Source organism: Lepisosteus platostomus, chromosome 5 (genome assembly GCF_059453375.1).
Source record: "Lepisosteus platostomus isolate fLepPlt1 chromosome 5, fLepPlt1.hap1, whole genome shotgun sequence".
Classification (NCBI taxonomy): Eukaryota; Metazoa; Chordata; class Actinopteri; order Semionotiformes; family Lepisosteidae; genus Lepisosteus; species Lepisosteus platostomus.
In genome coordinates this window covers 18,743,029-18,751,757 of record NC_142615.1, presented here as the reverse complement: position 1 = coordinate 18,751,757, position 8,729 = coordinate 18,743,029, and the positions used below count along the sequence as shown (strand labels likewise).

At 49.6% G+C, this 8,729-nt stretch overlaps 3 non-coding genes across 3 annotated transcripts; all 3 read left to right on the top strand.

The window, feature by feature from the left end:
* Positions 1-4,102: 4,102 nt before the first annotated feature.
* On the top strand, positions 4,103-4,174 carry trnap-agg (transfer RNA proline (anticodon AGG)). The gene has a single exon. It is a non-coding gene; the product is annotated as a tRNA-Pro (tRNA).
* A 2,117-nt stretch (positions 4,175-6,291) lies between these two features.
* Positions 6,292-6,363, top strand: trnap-agg (transfer RNA proline (anticodon AGG)). The gene has a single exon. It is a non-coding gene; the product is annotated as a tRNA-Pro (tRNA).
* A 2,117-nt stretch (positions 6,364-8,480) lies between these two features.
* trnap-agg (transfer RNA proline (anticodon AGG)) lies at positions 8,481-8,552 on the top strand. The gene has a single exon. It is a non-coding gene; the product is annotated as a tRNA-Pro (tRNA).
* Positions 8,553-8,729: the final 177 nt, after the last annotated feature.

The window sequence follows — 8,729 nt, the reverse complement described above, 5'->3', positions numbered from 1 at the left end:
CAAAATACCCCTATACCAGTGCATTGTGCCACATTAAATAAAAGCACGAGAAAAAGAGATTCAGAACACAAAGCTGTGTCAGTGTTCTGTGTAAAAAGTCGGTTTGAACATCATGGGAGCTGTTTTTAATAAGCTGCTGAGAAAAGAATATTTTAAACTTCCTGCTGTCAGTAGTATTGTCAATATAGTTGAACCACACCTGAATGAAAATAGAACGTAAAGGAAGGGTTTCAGAAATCAAACAAAGCTTTATTCCCGTGCTTACAGTCTGGCTAATTGGAGACTGCGCTGTTCTGCTTCCTATGGTCATATATGGGTTTTTCGCACGAAACCGTATTGAACAGTATTTCTCGCGTTGTGAACGTGTGCACACAGCAGTCCCCGGGTTCCAGTTAGTGTGTAATTACGCATCGATGAAAAACTGGAGGTTTTAAAAAAGATGATTAGCTCACTGATAGTTTGGTGTAGAGGCTGTTGAAATATCCACAAGTTGTGGTCTTTAAAATGCATTTGGTTCGAAGCCGTTCTGTGCTTCTATTGCAAAGATATGGACAAGAGAAAATGTGAGCATGGTCAAAAAAATGTCATAAAAATGACAAAGTGAAGGCTGAGAAAGCATTCACAATGTATTTTATACACAAAGCATGTGTTTTTGTAACTCTAAGAGATTTCGCGAAAGCGTTACAGGTATGCCAAAATCGTTTTCGAACTTCAAGCTAACTTTACCCCGGTACAGGCGTACTGGTCTCTGGAGAGAGAGCACGGTCCATCAGCGCACTCCAATAAAGGCAATGGAAGCAGCTGAATCTCATTGGCGAAGCTCAGCACTGGGCCGCTGGGCACGGTTTACAACCGTTTCCGTAGTGTAGTGGTTATCACGTTCGCCTCACATGCGAATGGTCCCCAGTTCGAGACCGGGCGGAAACAGCTGCTTCTTGCAAGCTCCTGTACTTCACAGAGGTCTTGAGCGACCGCTCATTTGTTCCCAATGTATTTCCGGTGCCTTCATGCACTCTTGTACCAAATGCACGTTCCTTCTGTATGCGGAGCTGATCATTTGCAATTGGGCTGTGCCGACAGACCAGGACGAGCTCTGTCGGCTCAAAAGAAGCGCAGGACCTGCAAGAACAACAGAAAGAATAGCATCCAGAGTGGGCCTCTTAGTGAGCCCAAAATCTCATCAAGAATTGGCTCCAGCAACAGGGCTGGGCGCATTGTTCCATTCTCCACCCACTCTCAGTGTAAACAAGTCCCTCCTGGTCTCTGCTTGAAATGCACTTTCCTGCGTTTGCTTTGGTGTAACTGGCTTCCCCTGCATGGGCGAATGTGAAGAAGATCCTTAGTAAGTCATTGAAGAAAACCAAGAAGGGGTCGGAGTGGCCTCTGTCGCTCATCAACGATCCAGTCAGGCAGTACTCCTCTATAAAGCGCCGTTCGTTCACATCGATTGGCTTTTTTTTGCCTTCATTCGTGCAAGTAGTAAAAGCAGACGCCCCTATTCTGCCGTGACCTGGATTCGAACCGGGGTTGTTGCGGCCACAACGCAAAGTACTGACCACTATACGATCACGGGGAGTTACCGATACACGCATGGCAGGGTGGAAAAGGCTGTGCTCTCTTCGTGTGACATAATTTGGAAAAGTCCTGACGTTGCATTTCAACTGAGCCCCAGTATACATCGACCCTTCGACACTCTGAGTGACAACTCTCTTGCGTGTTTTCTCATATTTACGTAGTTTGCTCGGATGATGCCGGGAACAGCATGGCTGTTCGCTGCCATATGGTCTAGCGGTTAGGGTTCCTGGTTTTTACCCAGGCGGCCCGGGTTCGACTTGGTTTTGCCTCCTGCTTTCCAAAAGATCAGCACCGTGTACGAAAGAGCCGCATTAAAACTACTCGAACGTGCAAAACGTGCGAGAAGAGGGGGCGCTTGTTTCCAACCGAAACTTCTCGCGTGTGAGACGAGCTGATCATCGCTGTGGGAGGGTTACTCTGGTAGACAGGGCTGACCTTCGGCAATAGGATTTATAGTCTCCAAGATGATATTTGCACTTTCTGGAGAGGCGATTTTCTCCACTTCAGTAGCCCGATTTCATCGATTGTGTGGAGAGGGCTGTAGAATGTGGCGCCGCCTTTCCTGCTCCGTCCATGACAGGCGTGCTGGTCTCTGGAGAGAGAGCACGGTCCATCAGCGCACTCCAATAAAGGCACTGGAAGCAGCTGAATCACATTGGCGAAGCTCAGTGCTGGGCCGCTGCACCACAGAGATGAACAGAGATGGGGCCTCATTTGGGAAGGCTCAGAACACTTAATTCTTTCTTATTAATAAGCCTCGCTGCTACAACACATATGCAGTTTGAGCACACATAAGACGATAACCAAGTACCACAAACTACCAGGCATCTAGTATCATTAGCAGTTCAGGTGGGGAGCTGCATCACCATGTGTAGGCTGCAAAGGAACAAGTAATAGGTCTATTCCATGCTTAAAAGAAAAGAAAGAAAATACAACATTTCAGCCGTGGAGCCCTCACACCTGAAGAAGCCTCCACGGCTGAAACGTTGTGTTTTCTTTTTTCTCTTTTCATCTAGTGTCATTAGCCTTTTAACAGTTCCTGTCAAAATAAAATAGAAATGGATAACATTCTAGAGAGAGTTTGAAATACCAAGGTACAATTTAAAACATATCTCTTCCACTACAACCACAATATTTTGGAGAGATCGTTGAACCTCACTGTTCTGACATGTCCGTTAGCCTCCGTCCTGCTTCAGCAATGAATGTGGCGGGGCACATTCTGAGGGAGATGAGGTCAATCAGGTGGCAGGAAAACCAAGCTAAGCTTTTTTTTGAGATCCTGAAAACGAAAGAAGGGCCATGTATATGTGTGCAGCTGGATATGTAATTGCAGGTGGCGTAGCAAATTCTGCTGAAGCCCCACTGCCTGGTGTGGACGGTAGCTGTGCATGTTGCAGCACGTGAGATCAAGGGGGCATGTCATGTGTTTCAGCACTTCACTCCATTCAGTAGCACATGATTCCCTGAGTTCTTTGGATGACCTGTGGACCGATCTTTCACGATGAAGAATTCCTTAAGAAGAATAGATCTCGGCCCACCATCCCAATGCCTCCGTCTCAAAACAGCAACCTCCAACTGCCCTTAGTCTGCAAGGCAGTCCTTTCAAATGCGATGACAACGCCGGGACCTTCGTTGCCTATTGTACGAGCTGAACTTTTGTGCTCATCAATTCATCGCTCTTTCCATCAACTCATCTTGTCTTTTGACGCTTCGTGTTTTGCGCTCCTTTGACTATCGGCATATCGGGTGACTGCAAACACTGAAGTTCTTGCTTACGGAGTGTGGAACATTGTTTTCAGATGACGAGACTGACGCACTACCAATTACGCCAACAAGCCCAGCTGCAGTACACACACCGGAAAGTTTGCCTCACATGGATTTCAGTCGCCCGTTCCCTAATCTTTAGACGCCCTCTGCTGAATGTTGCATTTGCCTTTTGATCTCACCGATACATTTTTGGTCTGTTTCTGTTGCGAGTCCGTCTTTCAGATCTCACCTAGCACAAGTCTCTGTGGCTGAAGTGGCCTCTCTGCTTCAGCATCGTGCCCTCACTCAGCCATTAAAAATGTCACTCGGACTTCTGACATGCTGACATGAAATGTCAAGAGAGAGGGGCGGAGTGACGCTTAAGCCAGAGAGAAGATGAAAAGGGGGCGTGGCTGCGAAACGCTTGACAGCTGCACGATGCTCTCCATGTAAGGCGGGACCACAGGCTAAAGGACGCCTTTCGGCACATCAAGCTCTAAGCACACACCTGGAGGATGCGGGAATTGATCCTGCTATCTCCCACATGCAAAGCAAGCGCTGTACCATACAAGCCAACCCCCCTCGCTGGGACTTATGCCTCGGCGTCACCTAGTGCCGCTTGTTCCCCTCTTACCGGGCACAGTTCACTGCCCTTCGTCTGCAAGGCAGTCGTGTAATTGCAGCTTTCTTGACTTATTGATGAAGGTCTGACTGGACGAGCGAATGGCGCCTCTCCCCATCCTCAAGCTCGCTGACAGATTGAAATGGAAAGTGCTGCTGTGGCTCGTTGGTCTAGTGGTATGATTCTCGCTTAGGGTGCGAGAGGTCCCGGGTTCAACTCCCGGACGAGCCCTCGTGTGCTCTTTCCCTCCTCTTCCACAAGACTGGGAACTGATATCCACATCACTTCGCAACGTCTGCTTATGGCAAACGATGGAATGTGACTAATGACTGAACGAGCCTGGTGAATTCTCATCACGTGGCACAATGAGAGCGTGCAGTCAGCTGTCCAAGGCGGCAACCTCATTGCTCGTTCAAAAGAACACGTACTGAAAACTCATCACCACTGTGTCGTAGATGAGCACCGCGATCGCTTGTTGTCATGCGTCCTTACTTGGGAAATGCAGAAGCAAAAACTGCCCTCTCTCAGCCACCGAAACGTGTGCGGCTCGCCTTGCGCTCTCTGCGCCTCACATATTTGTCGAGCTGTCTGCTCTTCTTTCTGTTGAAGTAATCAAGTTACGGGGCGTCCTGCAGCCTATGATGTTCTCACTGAGAGCTTTCAAGATTTGAAGGAAAACTACGAGCTTGATGGCTCAAGTCGAACGAATGTGATTGTTAAGCAATCGATGATCAAAAGCACGTCTTCTAACAATTCGTGAGAGTATTATCAGCACTGTTTTCACTCGGATATACTTTTCACTTGCTAAGCTGACAAATTGGACGAGAAAATGCCGGAGACGCACTCAGTGCAGACTGAGGTTGGGAAGGAGGTGTGGCCCTTCAACGCTTGACAACTGAGGGACATTCTCTCCGCAACGGAGGAGCACCTGTCAGAAGTCGCAGAAGCTAAACAAGAGCACCGGGCTTCCGGAGATCCAAACTCAGACCTGGAGGATGCGGGCATCGATCCCGCTACCTCTTGCATGCTAAGCGAGCGCTCTACCATTTGAGCTAATCCCCCTCGCTTCATGCGTCTCGGCATCATGTCTTACCGCCTCTGCCCCTCTTACCGGGCACCGCCCACTGCCCTTGGTCTGCAAGGCAGTCCTTTCAAGTGCGATGACGACGCTGAGACCTTCGTTGCCTATTGTACGAGCTGAACTTTTGTGCTCATCAATTCAACGCTCTTTCCATCAACTCATCTTGTCTTTTGACGCTTCGTGTTTTGCGCTCCTTTGACTATCGGCATATCGGGTGACTGCAAACACTGAAGTTCTTGCTTACGGAGTGTGGAACATTGTTTTCAAGTGATCGCTGTTCTGTCATGTTGACGCCGAGTGAATCTTTCTTTGGCAACATGGGCAGGCTGACAGCAGTGCGAGCGAAAGTAATGGCAAATTTCTTGACTTATTTCTGAATGTGAATGTTCTTTAGAAAAGGGATGCGGCGTTGCTTCTCGCCCGTGTAAAGGTCACGCATTCCAGACGTGGTTATGAGCGAACAGTTGCCGCAAGTGTTTGAAAAGAGCAAGAGAGGAAGCAGCCCTGCCCCGTGTGAGGATCAAACTCAGGCCCTTCAGATGACGAGACTGACGCACTACCAATTACGCCAACAAGCCCAGCTGCAGTACACACACCGGAAAGTTTGCCTCACATGGATTTCAGTCGCCCGTTCCCTAATCTTTAGACGCCCTCTGCTGAATGTTGCATTTGCCTTTTGATCTCACCGATACATTTTTGGTCTGTTTCTGTTGCGAGTCCGTCTTTCAGATCTCACCTAGCACAAGTCTCTGTGGCTGAAGTGGCCTCTCTGCTTCAGCATCGTGCCCTCACTCAGCCATTAAAAATGTCACTCGGACTTCTGACATGCTGACATGAAATGTCAAGAGAGAGGGGCGGAGTGACGCTTAAGCCAGAGAGAAGATGAAAAGGGGGCGTGGCTGCGAAACGCTTGACAGCTGCACGATGCTCTCCATGTAAGGCGGGACCACAGGCTAAAGGACGCCTTTCGGCACATCAAGCTGTAAGCACACACCTGGAGGATGCGGGAATTGATCCTGCTATCTCCCACATGCAAAGCAAGCGCTGTACCATACAAGCCAACCCCCCTCGCTGGGACTTATGCCTCGGCGTCACCTAGTGCCGCTTGTTCCCCTCTTACCGGGCACAGTTCACTGCCCTTCGTCTGCAAGGCAGTCGTGTAATTGCAGCTTTCTTGACTTATTGATGAAGGTCTGACTGGACGAGCGAATGGCGCCTCTCCCCATCCTCAAGCTCGCTGACAGATTGAAATGGAAAGTGCTGCTGTGGCTCGTTGGTCTAGTGGTATGATTCTCGCTTAGGGTGCGAGAGGTCCCGGGTTCAACTCCCGGACGAGCCCTCGTGTGCTCTTTCCCTCCTCTTCCACAAGACTGGGAACTGATATCCACATCACTTCGCAGTGTCTGCTTATGGCAAACGATGGAATGTGACTAATGACTGAACGAGCCTGGTGAATTCTCATCACGTGGCACAATGAGAGCGTGCAGTCAGCTGTCCAAGGCGGCAACCTCATTGCTCGTTCAAAAGAACACGTACTGAAAACTCATCACCACTGTGTCGTAGATGAGCACCGCGATCGCTTGTTGTCATGCGTCCTTACTTGGGAAATGCAGAAGCAAAAACTGCCCTCTCTCAGCCACCGAAACGTGTGCGGCTCGCCTTGCGCTCTCTGCGCCTCACATATTTGTCGAGCTGTCTGCTCTTCTTTCTGTTGAAGTAATCAAGTTACGGGGCGTCCTGCAGCCTATGATGTTCTCACTGAGAGCTTTCAAGATTTGAAGGAAAACTACGAGCTTGATGGCTCAAGTCGAACGAATGTGATTGTTAAGCAATCGATGATCAAAAGCACGTCTTCTAACAATTCGTGAGAGTATTATCAGCACTGTTTTCACTCGGATATACTTTTCACTTGCTAAGCTGACAAATTGGACGAGAAAATGCCGGAGACGCACTCAGTGCAGACTGAGGTTGGGAAGGAGGTGTGGCCCTTCAACGCTTGACAACTGAAGGACATTCTCTCCGCAACGGAGGAGCACCTGTCAGAAGTCGCAGAAGCTAAACAAGAGCACCGGGCTTCCGGAGATCCAAACTCAGACCTGGAGGATGCGGGCATCGATCCCGCTACCTCTTGCATGCTAAGCGAGCGCTCTACCATTTGAGCTAATCCCCCTCGCTTCATGTGTCTCGGCATCATGTCTTACCGCCTCTGCCCCTCTTACCGGGCACCGCCCACTGCCCTTGGTCTGCAAGGCAGTCCTTTCAAGTGCGATGACGACGCTGAGACCTTCGTTGCCTATTGTACGAGCTGAACTTTTGTGCTCATCAATTCAACGCTCTTTCCATCAACTCATCTTGTCTTTTGACGCTTCGTGTTTTGCGCTCCTTTGACTATCGGCATATCGGGTGACTGCAAACACTGAAGTTCTTGCTTACGGAGTGTGGAACATTGTTTTCAAGTGATCGCTGTTCTGTCATGTTGACGCCGAGTGAATCTTTCTTTGGCAACATGGGCAGGCTGACAGCAGTGCGAGCGAAAGTAATGGCAAATTTCTTGACTTATTTCTGAATGTGAATGTTCTTTAGAAAAGGGATGCGGAGTTGCTTCTCGCCCGTGTAAAGGTCACGCATTCCAGACGTGGTTATGAGCGAACAGTTGCCGCAAGTGTTTGAAAAGAGCAAGAGAGGAAGCAGCCCTGCCCCGTGTGAGGATCAAACTCAGGCCCTTCAGATGACGAGACTGACGCACTACCAATTACGCCAACAAGCCCAGCTGCAGTACACACACCGGAAAGTTTGCCTCACATGGATTTCAGTCGCCCGTTCCCTAATCTTTAGACGCCCTCTGCTGAATGTTGCATTTGCCTTTTGATCTCACCGATACATTTTTGGTCTGTTTCTGTTGCGAGTCCGTCTTTCAGATCTCACCTAGCACAAGTCTCTGTGGCTGAAGTGGCCTCTCTGCTTCAGCATCGTGCCCTCACTCAGCCATTAAAAATGTCACTCGGACTTCTGACATGCTGACATGAAATGTCAAGAGAGAGGGGCGGAGTGACGCTTAAGCCAGAGAGAAGATGAAAAGGGGGCGTGGCTGCGAAACGCTTGACAGCTGCACGATGCTCTCCATGTAAGGCGGGACCACAGGCTAAAGGACGCCTTTCGGCACATCAAGCTCTAAGCACACACCTGGAGGATGCGGGAATTGATCCTGCTATCTCCCACATGCAAAGCAAGCGCTGTACCATACAAGCCAACCCCCCTCGCTGGGACTTATGCCTCGGCGTCACCTAGTGCCGCTTGTTCCCCTCTTACCGGGCACAGTTCACTGCCCTTCGTCTGCAAGGCAGTCGTGTAATTGCAGCTTTCTTGACTTATTGATGAAGGTCTGACTGGACGAGCGAATGGCGCCTCTCCCCATCCTCAAGCTCGCTGACAGATTGAAATGGAAAGTGCTGCTGTGGCTCGTTGGTCTAGTGGTATGATTCTCGCTTAGGGTGCGAGAGGTCCCGGGTTCAACTCCCGGACGAGCCCTCGTGTGCTCTTTTCCTCCTCTTCCACAAGACTGGGAACTGATATCCACATCACTTCGCAGCGTCTGCTTATGGCAAACGATGGAATGTGACTAATGACTGAACGAGCCTGGTGAATTCTCATCACGTGGCACAATGAGAGCGTGCAGTCAGCTGTCCAAGGCGGCAACCTCATTGC